Source organism: Lepus europaeus, chromosome 4 (assembly GCF_033115175.1).
Source record: "Lepus europaeus isolate LE1 chromosome 4, mLepTim1.pri, whole genome shotgun sequence".
Classification (NCBI taxonomy): Eukaryota; Metazoa; Chordata; class Mammalia; order Lagomorpha; family Leporidae; genus Lepus; species Lepus europaeus.
Window position 1 is genome coordinate 126895209 of NC_084830.1, and position 18295 is coordinate 126913503.

Consider the following 18295-nt stretch of genomic DNA (forward strand, 5'->3'; position numbering starts at 1 on the left):
ACCAACCCTGTTCAAGCATTGCTCCTAGGTACTTAGGTGTTGGGTCCATTATTGCAAGAGCTAATGGTTGGATACACTTGAATGGCTGTATTTTCTACATTTTCCTTCAATGCCTAATCTAGTCCTTGAAAAAGTAAGTTGACCATCTTTCAGAATATCACTTGCTTCATCTCCCATTTATCTATTTTTTTTTCCTAAGGACTTCTCTGATATTGATCCTACTCCAGACCCATTTTTTTCCTTAGCTGAGATGAATTTCAAAGATAATCACCAACAATAATGAGATGAAGGAGAGGGATTCACAGGAAATATGATAATAGTAGGTAGCAAGGAGTAGTGAAGGGGAGGTGAATGGACCATCAAATTTAGCCCCATGGCTTCTTGCCCTGATCTTTTTATTATTAGGAACATTTGAAATACTTTTTCACCCTACAATTGACTGTAGACAATGGATAGTACAGACATTTATTTTCATTGCCTTTGATATTTGTTTTTAAAAGAGCTAAACTTTGGCTATTTGGTGACTCCAGCATAATAAGAAGCATGTTGATCCCTCCCTGGGAAACGTTTTTGACTCACAGGAACTCTGTTTACTACCACCATTACCTTTTATTTATGTTTGTCAGTCACTGGGCAGCTAACTAGACTGTGGCGTATGTATCCCCAAAGGCAAAGGAGACAGACTTCAAATGCTGGTTTGCTGCCTGAAAAGGAGTTCATATTTGTGATTTCTTTTACCCCACATTGGGAGTTTAAATGTGGCAGTTTGCAAGCTGGGAAAACAATTTCCATTAACAGATCATGGAAATGCATTCTTTAGTCTTCTAGATACCTTTATAGGCTAACTCTATCTTTCTCTTTTTTGGAAACAACAACAACAAAAAAGGCTGAACACAAAAAGGGCATTACTTGACTCCACGTTTTTCTCCACGGAAGTAGCCACTGACTAGGCTTTTTGACTTTACCTTTCCTTTTTCCATATTGGACATAGAAAGTCTCAAAGTTTGTGAGCCATGGTGCTAAAAGCACAGGCTCAAAAAGAACTGGGCACTGCAAGGAAACGTTCAGGGAGCAATTGAAAGAGAGAACATAGGTTGGGATTTCCAAGTTCTCAATCCTCATTTTTGCTGTCATCTATGATGCCAATTTTCTGTCTTCAAAATAAGAGGCCTCACTGTTCCTCTCCTATGCGGAATCTAGTTAGGGGTCAATAGCATGAAGAAGTGGCTATTGGTTATGAAGGATGAAGAGATTCAAGTTTATTACTCCCTTAGAACATGGTGGATGTTGGGACCATTTGTGGTGATGACAGACTGAAAGAGTCAGGTTTGGGAGTAGCTCAAGAGATCAGCTTTGGATGCATCAAGCTTGAGATGTCTGTGAGATATCCAGGTGGAATAGTACAATTTTCCAGGAACATGTAGGTTAGAGGAGATGATGTTATACACTCAAGACTGTATAATTTGAGAACAAATAACAGACCTGCAAGGATCATCGGTAAGAATTTTACAAAGGGCTCAAATACTGTTGGTTACAACAGCTACTGATTTGATTGAACAGATCTCTAGTGGTACTTTTCTTACACTAGATCCTGTGGCTGGCATTGAGCAAAATAAAGAAACACAAAATGAAAACCTCCCCCCCCCAAAAAAAAAAAGAATGTGGTGTGATTGTAATTCAGCAGAATTAGTCATCTGAAGATTCCCAGGTTCAGAAAGATGTTTAGCATAAGGTAGATGAAGATCATTGTAACTAGAGGATGTAGCCAGGACTGTAGTTAATGACATGGTAGTAAGCATCTCATTTATTCCTTAGCAGAGCCAATGACCAGAAGGAACCCCCAGGTACCTGAGCCCTGACCTTTCGAAACAGGAACTGACAATGATGGATCTGGGGGGCATTTGAGATACTGAAGTATCTTTGGACGTCTTGCAAAGGGAGAAGCTAGAACCCTAGACATATGGTCTCTAGGATTTCCTTGTACACACTACAGTTGAACACATCCAACTTTGTGCTCTGAAGAAGCTTAATAGTCATACACTTGGAAGGAAATTAAACTTTGGAGAAAAAACAGTGAAGAGAGATATTTCAGATGCTTTTAATTGGGTCTCAACTTATGAAAAGCAAAGATCTTCTATTCTGAAGTAGTTTTTCACATTTATACTCTACTTTCAAAACCTTGAACTCAAGCATCTACAAAATGTTGGGTGAAATGACGCTTAGTGTTCTGCCCAGGCTATAATACCATGCTTTGTTTTTTTTCCTCCAAAGATAACTTTATTGGTAATCAGACCAGCTTACTGGGCATTTTACTTTCCCTAATCAGTGTGCCTCTGTCTGCTTCTGTGTACTTGCATCTGCTCTTCTTAACTTTTCTCCTAAGAACTGGTTGTTTTTGCATTGTTCCTAATGTTCTCCTTGAATTGGTCCTTGAATACTTAATTTCTCATTGGCCTTCTTTTCAACCTTCCATGGCACCTAGCAGTCAGACCACTGTACTGCCTACTTCTGTTTCATGTCTATTAGTCTTAGTCTGCAACTCGATGATAAGGCCTTCAAAATAAAGAGATGGTGTTTTCAGGTCAACTCTCCAGGTATTTATAAGGGTCAATTAAATAGCAAGCACTGGAGCTGTGGGACTAAAAGGTTAGCCGTCAATCTGGTTCTTTAGAGGAATGTGCAGTGTACTCTGGGAGGCAGAAAAATTTCTCAACTGTTCATGGGAAACTATCAGTATTTAAAATAAAGGGTTATGCTGGCGCAGTTTTAGCCAGGTGGCCGCATGGCCAGCCACCTGAGCCGAGGCTCCACCCCCATCCTAATGGGATTCGCTGCTCCTGCTTCCTTGCCCGCCCTCAGGCAAAGTTTTAAAAGGGCCTGTTCCTGAACACGCGCTCTCTTGGCTCTTGGTTCTTCTCTCTTGCCTCTGCTCTCCTCTTTTCTCTTCTCTGCTCTCTCTTCTCTCCTTGCTAGCTCCTCTCCTCTCTGTTTCTCTCTTATTCTCTTTCTCTCTTTTTCTTTCGCTGCCCCTTCACTCTGGTCTGTAGGGTGTTCCCCAATAAACCCTTTCCCTTAAAAAAAAAAAAAAAGGTTATGAAAGCACCAAAAAAAAAGGGAGAGAGGTTAATCCTGATAGTGGGTGGACATTAGAAAACCTTTAAGGAGTGTTCTGTGAGAGGGGAAGAGTGAAATCAGAAGCCCATAGCCTGGGAGAATGTACATGATGAGAGGAACTTCTGGGAGCTGAGGTTAGAAGAGCTGACTGAGTTCAAATCATGAACATCTTTAAATCAACACTGGAAGATATGGAAGGCTTTTAAGTAGGGAGAGGCCTCAGAGAAACAACCCAACTACGGGCAGCAGAGAGCAAATGTTATATCATTCCTAAGTAAATAGATTTTAATTAACTGAAAAACATAATGGCCACATAAGAGGAACAGCCAAGGTAAGATCGAGATCCAGGGATGCAGGAGATAATAAAGTAAACAGGGCTCAGGGCCGACACTGTGGCATAGCGGGTAAAGCCACCGCCTGCAGTGCCGGCATCCCATATGGGTGCCGATTTGAGACCCGGCTGCTCCTCTTCCGATCCAGCCCTCTGCCATGGCCTGGGAAAGCAGTAGAAGATGGCTCAAGACCTTGGACCCTTGCACCCGTGTGGGAGACCCAGAAGAAGCTCTTTGCTCCTGGCTTCGATCAGCACAACTCTGGCCATTGTGGCCATCTGGGGAGTGAAGCAGTGGATGGAAGACCTCTCTCTCTCTCCCTCTCCCTCTCTCTCTTTATGCATCTCCTCTCTGTGTAACTGTGACTTTCAAGTAAAATAAGTAAATCTTCGAAGTAAACAGGGCCCACGTGGAAGCCTGGGCTTGGCTGTCAGTGGCAGGGGGTTTATTCTCAGAGAGGCTTGAGGGGAGAATGAGATAAAGGAGACAAAGTCACAGGGCTGCAAGTGCTGCCCACTGCCCAGTGGCGAACTTTGGAATGGTTAGAATTCTCTAGTACTTGGGACCTTCAAGTCAGCAGTTCAGTGGGACATTGTTGGTAGAACAACAGTTTGTCAGGAAGAACATGGGTGAAGGGATTTATGAACTAGATGAAAAGCTGGGATTCAATGAGTGGTTTCTGAAAGGCTGGTCTGTGAGCTGGGCAAATTTGGCATGGAGTGTTCATGGGTCAATGAGAAAATAAGGAAAGGTAAGTGTTGTGGAGTGAGTTTTCAGGAACTCCAACCTTTCAATTTTGAAGGACTGCCTTTTCCATGCAGTTCATCCTCTCTCCTTTTTCAGTGTTAACATGCTCGTTTTCTTGTTAAAGATGTTGCATTTTTAAATTTATATTGTCAGTTGTCTCCGCTGTACCTCTTTTAAAAACATTGCAATGGTCCATGATATTCATAGTCTGGGAACCTTTGGAGTTCTAGGGGAAGAGACCCCCAGGATTTCTGCATAGATCTTCAGAGGGGCCTCCTCGCAGCTCTTGAAGAGTGAGGTTTAGCAACATTCAGGGGAGCTCTTAAGGTAAGAATTCCTTTGCACTAGATTCAAGGTCAATACACAATGGACATGGCCCTCCTAATGCTTTCTTGCATGGGGCTTGAAGATTCAGGGTCCCAGGTCTTCCCTCTGTGAAAAAGAGCCAGTTCCTTTTTGCCTTTACCTCCTCCCCCGTGCTGAGCAGAGCTTTAGTGGGCCGTCCCACACAGCCCTGTGGTGGGTGATTAAAATGCTTCTGGAGATCTTGGGGAGAGGAGACACCTTCTCTGGGTGGGATTATTTACATCTTTGTCAAGGCAAAGCCAGAGTCATTTTGCTGGGAGTGGAGACCAAAGCCTCAACAAGGAGCAAAGCTCACTTTTCTGATCATGGCTGAGTGGCAGGGTAGCTATGTTTAGAACAGGATTGAGTGTTGGTGGGCCTGGGTCTCTGATGGCATTTTCTTAATCACTTTCCTTTTGGACACCAGTCTCAAAGGCCTGTTCTGTCTTTTGTTTAATCTCTGACATCAGTGGCTGTGGGCATCACCCAAGGTTAACTGGCCAGAATCTACTGACTGGACAGAAATCTGAAGGTCTGAGGAATACATAAAGTGGGAGAGATTAAGCAGTGACCCAGCAGAAGGAAACAGGGTTAGCAGGGTTATACGAGAAGCCTCGATGACAGTGCTGACATCCCTAGAACCTCTTGAGGAATACGGGTGGGATCACAGCTCCTGCTCCCTGTACCATTCCAGGAGCATTCACCTATCAACCACACTCACGGCACAGACAGTTCTGTGACCTTAGGAGAAGGAATGCTGGTCAGGCAGAAGACAGAACTTTGTTTTTGACTTCTGATTCTACGAAACAACACAAGGAAATTTTTTTTAAGGGCCAAATGTATACATAGAGAGCTCTCTCTCTCTCTCGCTTGTTCTCTCTCTCTCTCTCATAAATAAAGATTTATTTATGTATTTGAAAAGAAGTTACAGAGAGGGAGAGAGAGAGAGAAAGAGAGAGATAGGGCTTCCATCTGCTGTTCACTCCCCAGATGGCTGCAATGGCCGGAACTAGGCCGATCTGAAGCCAGGAGCCTGGAGGTTCCTCCAAATCCCTGATGTGGGTGCAGAGGCCCAAGGACTTGGGTCATCTTCTATTGCTTTTCCAGGCCACAGCAGAGAGCTGGATAGGAAGTGGAGCAGCTGGGACTTGAACCAGCATCCATATGGGATGCTGGTAATGCAGGAGGCAGCTTTACCTGCTATACCACAGCACCACCCCAAGAAGCACTCTTTTACTCTCTTCCCTCTGGGGGCAGAAAAATCAGAGGCCTGATGTGAATTCTTCTCTCCTCTCTGATCACGTTTACATGGCTACTCATAAATGTAGCTGGGATGATCTGGCAGCACTAGAAATCCTACATCCTGGGAACCTCTTCAATCCCAAACCAATGGGTTGTCACCCCCTAGCTGTACCTCAGTTTTTCTCATTTGTAGGTAGAACTAATTACATGCTCCTCTCCCAGATGCCTGCAGTGGGAGGGTGGAACGAGGTGACAGAGGTGAAAGTGTTTTCAAGGTTAATTCTGGGCCCATGCAGATGACTGGATAGGAAGTACCACTAGAGCCTTTCTCTGTGTTCTGGCACCTGTCCACCTAGCACTCGGGCACTGTGTGCAACTCTAGTCATCTTACAAACCTCTAATTAATGTTGTTCTCTCCAAATCTCAAGCCAACACCAAGGTAGACTGGATCAAGCCTTGCTTTCTGTCCCCACTGTACTCACCTACCTTGTAACAGCAGACTCGCCCCTCACCACTCATCTGACTATTCTGGGGGATCTGTATTGGCAGGAACCCTGTACCTAGCACAATAGCTTACACAGTAGCTGCTTGATCAACGCATGTTTAGTAAAGGAATGATTTTAAATTTTAAATTACTGGGATGTACCACAGGGGTTAGATGTGTGAGTATATATATATATATATTTCTGGCCTTGCAAGTTGCTTTAGGACTTTAGACTAAGATCAGCTTGGAGATCTGGATGGGGAGGCTAAATCCTACATAGACAGAAAGCATTTTTGAGGCACATGTGGTCCACAACCCACCCCATACTGTGAGAAGCAGGTGTCAACAGCTCATATGCAGCTCACAGGAACCTGCATCTGGGCCTGTAATCCAGGCCCGTCATCAGTATTAGGCACACAGGTATGTGTTAGGCATCTCGGCAAAAGATCATGGAGGCAATGAATAAACAGAGGGAGTGGGCACACCCTTCAAGGTGAGAGCCTGCCCACAGGTCTCATCTCTGTTACTTCTGGTTCCAGGAAAGGAAGAAAAGCTGGACTGGTTCTAAGGCCTGATCACTGAAAGGCAAATGTCAATATGAGAAGGATGCTGGGCAAGCCGCCAGGGCTGCTATTTTCGTGTGGATTTTAAAATACGTGGGGTTATGGGACTGAGAAATTATCTCACGCAGGGGGAGAGAGTGGATCCTGAGGAAGAGAAGGGAAATCTGACCTCCGGGGTCTCTCACCCCAGCCTGACCCTGTGTCTGTGGCTCTCACTGTCGTCCCCCTCCCCACCCCGCACTGCCACCTGCAGCGCACCCCCCTTCTCTTGCTTTAGCCGCTCTGCTTGAATCTGTCATTTAAAATGGGATGCCATGAGAGATTTTATTTGAGGAAATGATTCCCTGCTGAAAACAGCAATAACAAAGATTGAAAAAGAATACACAAATTATCCTCCCTTTGCTTCTACACGTACGCATGTCAGGGCTGTTACTGGAAATACTTTTCTGTCTCGCTCATAGATTTTCTCCACAGTGGTTAAGGAGCTGCCCAGAACACCCACTCTGGAGAGGGATCAGACGTTAATTCCCTACCTGAATTGTTGTTCCACTGTGCCTTATTTGTCTCTCTTTATGGTATTTGTTTCTTATTTTTATAATAGTGTTAGTAGTTACTGAGTTGTGTCTCTCCTCTTTAATAACAATTTTGTTAGTTCATATCAAAGTGCAGTGTGGAGGCTGCCGGTCGAGACAAAGCACCCACTCTTGTTCACTAAGTCCTCACTGTGTCCTGTGAGTTCCCTGAGGCCTAGTATCTGCTTCCCTTAGTGCATAGTGGAGTGGATAAAAGCATATACTCTGAACTTGGGTGGCCTGGGTTCAAATTCTGACTCGGTCACTTACAAGCTTTAAGACCTCTGACAAGTTACTTAACCTCTCTGTGTCACTGATTTATTATCTACTAGAAGAGTTTCTTAGTATTGCCTATTTTGTTGGGTTCTTAGGAGAATCACATAAATTGGGGAATGCCCATGAAGACTCCATGCTTGCTGTATATAGTAAGTACTCAGTAATCATTAGCTATAATTATATTACACTTATAACATGGAGAGTATGGTTCTGTTTCTTAGTGTAGGGAAAGTATAGTCATGCCTGGATATTTCTGGTATCTGTGGAGGATTGGCTCCAGGACCCCCACAGATGTCAAAATCTGAGAATATTCAAGTCCTTTATATAAAATTGCATTATATTATAACCTGTGCAATTTTCCTGAATATTTTAAATTATTTAATGGCTACCTATAATGCCCAGTACAAATGGAAAGAGTTGTTACATTGCATTGTTTAGCGAATAATGATAATTAAAAATCTATACATGTTCAGTACAGACATAATGGTTTTTTCCAGTATATTCAATCTGTGGTTGGTTGAGCCCAAGGATATGGAAGCTGCAGATGTGGTGGGCTAACTACATCATCTGCACTCATGATTCAGTACTTTGCAGGTGTTTGGTGCAGGGATTGACGCTGCTCAGGATGCCTGCCTCCCATTTTTGAGCATGTAGGCTTAAGTCCAGGCTCCACTTCCAATTCTACTCTCTGATAATGCACACCCTGGGAGGCCTTGCCACCCATGCGGAAGAGCTCTCTTCAGTCTGGGCTCTTGGCTTCAGACTGACCCAGTTTTCACTGTTGGGAGAATTTGGGGAGTGAACCCTTGGATGAGAGCTCTCTCTGTCTCTTTCTCTCTTTCTGCCTTTCAAATAAATACAAATAAAATAAAAAATGAAAATAAGGGAATTATCTGATCCAATTCACTCATTTTCTGTACCTGGTTCCTTGGAGGTACTTTAGATGGAAAACCCCACACTGGATGATGAATCTTGGGGTGCTATTGTTGTAATTTATTCATCTTTTCCTTCCTTAAGAGTACGCTAACATTTTGAAAATACTATACTTGAGGGGCTGGCACCCTGGCTCACTTGGTTAATCCTCTGCCTGCGGTGCCGGCATCCCATGTGGGCTCTTGTTCTAGTCCCAGCTGCTCCTCTTCCAGTCCACCTCTCTACTGTGGCCCAGGAAAGCAGTGGAGGATGCCCCAAGTGCTTGGGCCCCTGCACCAGCATGGGAGACCAGGAGGAAGCACTTGATCATGTGCTCATAAGGTCAGCAAGGACATGGTCCATGTGATAAGCAATCAGAAGGGTTTCCTACAGGCTGAGTTCTCTGTTAGACTCTCTGGAGCAACCAGCCCTTGTTTCATTGAACTGTACCCAGTAATACAAGTGGAGCACAGTAAGAGCAAAGGTGTAAGTGAGTTTAAGGTTGGGGCATTTGTAGATCACAAGGAGACTCACTGAATGTTTTTTTTAAAAACATTACACCAGGAGCCGGCCCTGTGGCATAGTGTGTAAAATTGCCACCTGCAGTGCCAGCATCCCATATCAGAGTGCTGGTTCAAGTCCTGGCTGCTGTGGTTCTGATCAAGCTCCCTGTTAATGCACCTGGGAAAGCAGTGGAAGATGACGACTAATGCTCAAACGTGCAGAGGGAGTGCATTGTCTCACACAAAGCAAGTGTGAAATGGTTTTGTGTCTCTTCTCCCTTACTCCCCACATTATGGCACAGTTAGTTTACAATAATCTGCTTTTCATTGCTGAAATGACTCAAAAGCACAGAGTGATTTGGGGAGCATAAAAATCTTTAGGGGGTCAGGGGCTGGCATTGTGACATGGCATGTAAAGCCTGTTTGTGTCCCAGCTGTTCCACTCCTGCTCCAGCTCCCTGTTGATGCCCTGGGAAAAAGCAGTGGAAGACGGCCCAACTGTTGGGACCCCCACCACCCACATGGAAGACCTTGATGGAGTCCCTGGATCCTGGCTTTAGCCTGGCTGAACCCTGACTGTTGAGACATTTGGGGAGTGAACCAACAAATGGAATGTCTGTCTGTCTGTCTCTTCTCTTTTCTTCTCTCTGACTCTACTGTTCAAATGGATAAAACAAATCTAAAAAAAAAAAGAAAAGAAAATCCAAACACAAAATAGTTAGTGAGTCTCCAGGAAAATCAGAAAGGGAAAGAAGACATGGAGGAAGAAAACAGATTCATATTCAGGAACTTTTCCTAAGCGATTCACTTAATTCCTGAGACAATCCTGAGAAGGTTATAGTATGATGCCATTTGGAAAACAAGAAAACTAAGCTTCAGGGATAATAAATAATGATAGTTCTCACTTCATTAGTCACTTTTTGTGGGAACACTGTGCTAAATGCTTTGCATTATCTAGTCACTAAACAACTACTGAAATAAGTGTTACTGTTACCTCCAGTTCCCTATTTGGGAAACTAAGACTTAGCGAGGTGAAGGAACTTACCCAACAGATTTGCTATACACTTGCAGACTTGGGATTCACATTTGGTCCTGACTTCAGGGCTTTGGCCATCAGTCATTGTTCCATACTGTGGCTTACTGCTTTCCCCAAGTCACACAGGTTAGTACAGGTGGGAGGCAGGATTTGAATTCAGAGCCGATAAATATCAAAGCGCATTTGTTTTCTAAATCTTCCAGGGCCAAAGTGGTGGAGCCAGGATGGGTATCTAACCCTTCACTCTCTTCCTGGTCTGCCTTTGTATTGGGGCAGTTGCCTTCTTAGAAAAGGCAACAGACCCGGAGTCTGAAATGTTGCTGATGAGAGTGAGGGAGGGAGGGAGGGAAAAGAGAGAGATGCTATTTTTGACAGAAACAGCCTCTTAAAAGAAAGCAACATATAATTTGTATATCAGCAGGAGAAAGCAGTGCTCCAGCCGGCAAATCACAGCCTGCATGGAGCTGCTGTTCTTGCCGAGGTAAAGCCCATTCATTTCCTGTGTTCATCTCCCCAGATCCATCCTCACTACCTCGCTCTTGCCACATTTTCCTCTTCCCCGCTTGCTCTCTCTCTTTAATGGGTTACTTTGTAGTTGACGAACTTCTCAAGCAGGCATGACAAAAATGGAGCTCTAAGGAGATCACGCAACATAAAGCGTGGCACTCCAGCCCAGCGCTTCAAGAGGGAGTGCCAGGGCGGTGGAGGTGGGGCCCATCTAGTGTGCTGTCTCCCCTGATGCTTTCCTTAAGAGGTGCCAAGCTAGTGGGACTGTGAAAGCCCAAGGGTTTCAGAGGCAGGATTTGTGCCCAAGCCCTGTCCCACACATCACTCTGAGGACTCAGTTTCTCAACCTGTAGAAAGGAAATATAATATCAAAAGCAGAAGGTGGGGTCACAACTGATGCTTGAACACGCACAGGGAGTGCATTGCCCCATACAGGGCAAGTTCGAAGTGATTGTGTGTCTTCTCTTCCTCACTCCCCACGTTATGGCACAATTAGTCTAAAGTAATCCGCTTTTCGTTGCTGAAATGAATCAGAAGCACAGAGAGTTTGGGGGAGCATAAAAATCTTTAGGGAATCTGAGGTTGGCATTGTGATTTAGCAGGTAAAGCCCATTTGTGTCTTGGCTGCTCTACTCCTGTTCCAGCAGGGAGCTGGAACAGGCTTGGGAAAAGCAGTGGAGGATAAACCAAGTGCTGGGGCCCCTGCCACCCACATGGGAGACCTGGATGGAGTCCCTGGCTCCTGGCTTTGGCCTGGCTCTGTCCTGGCTGTTGTGGCCAGTAGATGGATAATCTCTTTCTCCATGACTCTCTTTCTCTGTAACTCTGATTTTCAAATAAATACATCTTAAAAATTCTTTGGGGGTGTTTTATGGCTCACTTTGTCACAAGCACGTGGCTCTCCCATTTCCATCAGAAGTAATCTGGAGCAAGTTATGTAACCGCTCTGTGCCTTAGTTTCCCAAACTGTGCTGAAGAGGAAAACCAAGTTACCTTTACAGTGCTGGTGCTGATAAGCCCATCAAATGCCCACTTCTTAGAAGTTCCTGGAATGGCCACTGCTTTAGCAATGGCTTTACAGGCCTTATCACCACCTCTAAACTGTGAAACCAAGTCTTTACAGCTCCTCTGCCTGGATCTTTGCACTGCACTCCTGTACCAGTCTGCCAGGAAGTTTCCTCAGTGCTCTTTGTAATGCATCCCACGTGTCCTGACCCAAGAAAGCTTCTGTATCGATGCAGCTCTCCTATGGCAAATCTCTAGTCCCTATCCAAATACACACACACACACACACAGACGCTTTCTCTCTCTGCCTCCTTCCCTTCCTCTTAATCTCCCATCTTTTTTACCTTTTCATCTCCTTTTTATTTCCCCATTTCATCCCCTTGTTCCTTTCTCTCCAGCTCTTCTGAGGGTGCAGGCGGATCCAGTCTCCCTGCTCAAAGGGCTTTGTTTCTGATCAGGCCTGACCTGGGTTACATAGTTCATGGGGTTACCATGACAACGAGCATGCCTGGCTACCCATCAGGAGGCAAGGACCAATTGCAAGGGACTGTCATTTCCCTAGGACATACGTATTTATCCTCAGCAGCAGGCCCTGCACCAGTACTATACTATAGGAAGAGAAGCTGCTATTATTTGTGAGGGTGGGAGAGAGTAAGCAAAAGAAACATTCTTTTTTTTTTTTTTTAAAGCATGTTTTTCTCTGTGGAGGAGGACCACAAATTGTTCTCAGAGACAGACATTTTATTTCTAATGCAGCCTGTGTGTGCGAGGGAGTAAGGCTTTGCTGCATGTGTATTTTTGATGAACACAGTTGGTTTTTATACAGAAGGAAAAAATAAATTATTGGTTCAAAAATGACTTTTCAGCAGGTCTAACGGGAAGAGGAAAAGGGTAGAAAATTAACAGCACTGAGTATCCTCTGTGCTAAGCACTTGATCCTTTTTTTATCAAAGTCTCAAAGCAATTGCTTGCTGTTATTCCAGATCAGCAAACAGAGGCTTGGGGCAAGTGTTTGGCCTAGTGGTTAAGATATTGCTTGGAATTCTGACATCCCATATCAGTGTGCCTGGGTTCATGTCCTAACTCTGCTCCCAGTCCCAGTCTCCTGATGATGTACACCTTGGGAGGCTGTAAGTACTTGGGTCCCTGTGCTACACATCAGAGATCCAGATCAAGTTCCTGTCTTCTGGCTGCAGCCTGACAGAGTCCTGGTTGTTGTGGGCATTTGGCAAGAGAAAGTGAATCAGTGAAAGGGAGATCTTTGTTTGTCTGTCTTTTAGTCTTCCACTCTCACTTTCAAATAAACAAAAAGACAAACAGCAGAAATCTCTGTTAGTCTAGTCTTAAAAAAAGGAAAACAGGGTCATAAAGTGGCTTTCCCAGCCAGGGCATCTGCTGATGAAGTAATGGGCCTTATACTTGACTTGAAGTTCGTGACTCCAAGGGCTGTGGTGCTGTGGTTTTCTCATGCAGCTTCCCATCCAGTGCATTTTCCTTGTCCTCAGGAGCCTCCTTTTCAGGTCCTGTCTCTGTAGACCCCTGCCCTTCTCTCTTCTTGGTCCTTCTCTGTCCCTCCTTCCCAAAGTGGAGCACTGTCTGTCTTAGAGCCTCCTGGGAAACCTGTCCAAACTGCACATTCCTGGATCCCATCCTGGACCTGCAGGATTGAAATCTCGTGAATAGGAGTCTAGGGAGGGTATTTTTAACCAGCTCCATTTGGTAATTTTAGTATACACTGAGGTTGGGGAAGCTTTCTTTAGGGCAATAGAGCCAACATTGTACAAAACAGCACTTGCTTGGTTGTTTCCCAATTATTTTCTGGGTCATTGTGCTGCTATTAAAAAAAAAAAAAAAGAATGATCTCTGTGGCCTTTTCTAATACTCAGATCAACATTAGGCAAAGAAAAGATGTTCAGGAAAGGCCCACGAGGGAGGGTGGGAAAGAGAGAATTATGTCTTACAGTCTTAGTGTGGGAGAGGGCAACTAGGAGACGGACAGTTCCTGAAAGTGAGAACCCTCCCCACGAAGACCTTGTGATGTCTCTTTCTGAGCCACAACCTTCACCTCCTGTCTGTCTAAAGCCAAATGCCCGTATAGAGAAGCAGTTTCTGGTAGACACTTTGCAACATAAGGTTGTAAAGGGAGAAGAACATATTCAGTGGGAATGCCAGTGAGACTAAAATGTTGAGCAACCTCGAGCTCATGCCAAAAAAAAAGGGCAGGGTGGGCCTTTGGTCTAGTTGTTAACATGTCAACCAAACCCTGGGACTTTGATATGAGATGTGGTGTCCCAAGTGACATCTCGTTTGTCAGGTGCCTGAAGTCCTCCTGTGGATGTCTGTCTTAACCTTCTAGGTATTCCAGAGGTAAAATTGATGGGACAGCAATTATTCTAGGAAAACAAACTCCGAGTCTTCCCTTCTCGGTCCTTGCCATAACTGGCCAGGTCTTAGGCAGGAACAGGAAAGTCCCAGAAAGCTTACATAACAGACTTCCTTAATAAATTCCCCAGCCTTAAAGTGAAGGTTATGATGGATGATGAAAATGGAACTCACTACTTCTTCCATCTGGCCTCATCTTATTACAACCTGGGGCCATGTTCATCATGTCCTGCCAAGGTTACACAACCACTTTGGAAATGGTCTCCTTAGCTATTTCCTCTTCTCTCTGACTGACATTGCCAGGGAAATCTCGGGAAACTTGTCTGATCAATGGCCTTCAGTGTCCTGTCAATGGCCTTCAGTGTCCCCTTTACATACCCAACATTTGAGATCCTTCTTCGTAAGACTGTATATGATCCTTCATAATGGTTGGTGAATCACTCTTAAAAGTTAGCACAGTCTCTAGTGAAATAGACTTCTTGTTCTTCCTGAAAACAATCCCCATATTTTCACACCTCTGCATCTTTTCACTCTTTCCTATTCCATTATTAATTCTGCGAGGCCTATTTGAAGTTTTACCATTTTGTGAATCTTCACATTCATGGATCTCATTCTTTTGAGTGTTTCTGGCTCTCTTATGGCACTGGTAGAATAATAGGTGTCTACATAACACCATTGAAGAGCTGCACTTGACTTGATTTTGCATTATTAAGGGGCTGTAGCTTCCTGCAGTGTTACACCCAGTGCTTTGAGAATGCGTCTCTGAAGCTGAATGGAAAGCACAGGGAGTGGTTCTCAAATATATCTGGGCGTACATCATCTGTTAAGCTACAAAATGAAGCTGCACTGGGTTTCTGCCTCCTTGGCCCGTACATCGGCATAGACAAGACACATGACAGAGGTCAAACATGTCATGATCACAGAGACCAGAGAAGACTCCATGTAACCATGGTCACAGTTAAAGACCAGACTTTAACCAATGTCCTGTTTAGGGTATAACTCTTAGCAAATCCATTAAACTGCTGGTAGTTTGTGAAAGAGAATCATTAACTGCGATTTTAGCTGTGTCCAGTCTGGTGTGGATTCCTTCTAGGACTGATAAAATGTGGGGCATCCACACTTACTTAGGAAATTTGAACACATCATCCTGAACTGAAGGGAATATTCATCATAATAAAGAAAAGAGACTTTAGTTTAGATTAGCAGATACATTTAGTTGGCAACAAAAGGGCCAACAGATCATAATTAGTGGATTTACCAATTGCCTTTCCCTAGTGACTGGCATTGGCTGTGGAGGTCTTTATCTACAACCTAAGGGCTTATGAAATGTAACTCACCCCCTCACCCAACCCCAGTCATGCAGTGACAGCCAACAAACAGCATCTGTTTCAAAGAAACACCACCTGTCCAAATGGAAAATCAAGCATGGAACTACCTTCTTTCATCAGAGTGTTTCCAGAGCAGAAGAGAAAAAAAAAAAAAAAAACCATTCTGTCATGAACACAGCCTTTTAATGCTCTATAGGGACTATGGTCTGGCTTCTGCCAAGTAGACTTGGCAAGGTTTAGGGGAACATTTGGGCCTTAGATATCTTCTGAGGCAGAGCTGGGTGATCTGCCTTGGAGAAACTTGGAGCTTGTTTAGGGCAAGTTGGAAGGGAGCAAATGACCCACAGGTGCAGTGAGTTCTGTGGAAAGTAAATGTTGGAGCGAGACTGCCAGAAAAGTTGTTTCCTGATGCAGGTACAGGCATTAAGCCTGGAGAACATCCACCTGCAAAAGTGGGCTGCAACAGTCCCACCTTACATGGGGCAGAAGAGAAGTTTGTTAACGACACCTGCAGCATATTGAAGCACCTTTATGTACTGTAAATACCCATAAAGAGTTTGTAGCCTTGCACTGTAAATACCCATACAAAGTTTGTAGGCTTGTAATGGCTGAACAGTTTTTACAGAAGGTAGTTTTGTATGTTTCAAAATAATTTGTGAACAGAATTGATTTCCTGTACCAGATCTTAAGTATGTATCAGTCCCTTTTCAGTGGGTCCAGAGGAAACATGGACTGCTGCTTCCTTCTTCTTTTCACTTTCATCTCCGTCATACAGAACAGACTCCTGGGATCTGACCCTGGATCTAAGATTTTGGGAGCAAGCACATATGTCTCAGGTATTTATTTGCAGTTATTCTGGTGTTTGACCATGTCTCAGTGAAACAGAACGATTTAGGGTTTGTGAACTAGTGATATGTTGGAAATATGCCCTGTGTATGTATGTGTGCATACATGTGTGTCTGTGGTTACTCATTTTCTAAAACCGTTCTTCAGTAATGTGTTTTATGGGAGAGCTCCATTGGGAGCTAAACAATGGCTGCTTGTCATATACAGATGGAAACTAGAATTCCACAGAGGGTAGAGGGAATTCCCAGACCAGAAACTCAAGGCCATCTTAGGGGGTGGGTGTTGCTGTTCTGCTTTCAAGCCAGGAGTCATGATGGCCCTGTGGCTGTCAGCAAGTTTGCCACTGGAGAGAAGGGAGCATTGACGGAGGGCTGGGAGCCTACAGTTGGGTATTATTGACTTGCAGACCAGACACCAATGTTCTGTATTTGCAATAAGTTCCTTTTTACTCTTTATCAAAAGCAGTTAAGTGAATTATGTCCTTTATATTGATGTAAGAAAAAATAATTAGATTGTTTTTAATACACGGTTGCATTATTTTTAGCATTTGTCCCAGAAAGAATCTTTGGGCATGTAAAACTCATGAAAGCAGTTTTACTACTCAAAAGAATAGTGCATTAAAGTGCGAGTCCATCATCATCTTTTGCTTTTGGTGTGGTGAGTGGCTTCTCTGGACTGTTTTTTGTTCTTCAGTTAACGGCAACTATCTAGCTCATATGAGCAGGTATACATTGAACTTGGCTTAAGTCTAGTCTCTTGCCTTTAATGGAACTTTCAGCCAAAAAGTCCAGCACCACTTTAGAGTAAGTTACAGCTGTCAAGTCAGGCTGCCTGGGGTTAAAATCTTGGTTTGACCTTAGCTGTGTTAACATGGTCACGTAACTGAACCCTGAATGTTTGTTTCCTCATTTGTAAAATGGGGATGACACTACTTCATAGGGATACTGCGAAGATTCTAAGAGAGAACACACACACCACAGTGTGTGGCATGTAGGCACTGACTCAATGAGTGGGAAGTCAGTTGAATGGAAGATGTACTGAGTTTAGGTTTATATCACTCAAATATCCAGCTCTGAGTGTTCACCTTGTTTCAGTCACTTGTGGAATGGGGTGGCTTAGATACTCTGGTGATTGGACAAATAATATCACCCCTCTGGGCTTTGTACTCTGAACTTTATATCCAATATTTTAGATTAGTAATGTCCTTGACTCATGAAACTTTCAGTAAGTAGTAATATTTCAGCATCATTGATGTTCCTGGACCTATAAGAACACATTCTATACTTTGGGTATCTCCAGGGTGATGTATAAGTTTCTGACAAGAAATATCATATGGATCCCCTTTGAACTTTGCCTAAACTGATACATGGTCTCAAGTTTTCTAGGCAGATCTGTATGGTTGATACATATCAGGCCACCTGATGTCCTTTTATTAGGTCACTTTCAGTTATGTCCACCATCTTCCAGATTCTTTATTTTCCTAACTGTCATTTACTTAAAGTTTACTAGTGAATTTCCAGTGCTCTTTGAGTAAGGACAGAATCCTTTAAAAATCTCTCCCAACCTCAGTCTTCAACTGCAGTTTAACCTTTTCTCTTCTGCATTACCTGTATTTTAGGAACACTTAACTGCTTTTAGTTCATCGTCTGTGCCATACTTTCTGGCCTTCAAGTCTTCGGGTAGTCTGTCCCCTCAGCCAGCACTACTCTCTTTCCCCCTCCCCTCACTTTGCCTTCTTGACTCATGGTAATCAGTCAGACCTCAGCTTGAATAAAGCATCCTTGGAGAATTCTTCCCAGCCACACTCCACCTATTCTGCAGATCTGATTGTACCTTTTGGTATCTGGGTGTATTTGAAATCTTTCCTTTGACTTTATTGTTTTGTTGTTTCACTTGAATCAGCCACTGATTTTCATCTATTTATCCTGCTTGGGACTGAATTTTCAAACCTGAGGATTTATGTTTTTTAAAAGTTCTAAAAGTTTTCTTTGAAATATTGCCTCTATTCCATTCTCTTGTTTCCATCTGACAAGAACTCATAGCATTATTTTTTCCCTATTTCATGTCCATTAACTTCTTTGTGAGATTTTCTATCTTCTTA

At 43.7% G+C, this 18295-nt stretch overlaps 1 protein-coding gene across 4 annotated transcripts in view; it reads right to left on the minus strand.

Moving 5' to 3' along the window:
• GRIA1 (glutamate ionotropic receptor AMPA type subunit 1) overlaps positions 1-18295 on the minus strand; it is a 322608-nt gene that overhangs the window by 17145 nt on the left and 287168 nt on the right. The gene's annotated exons all lie outside the window — the stretch shown is intronic.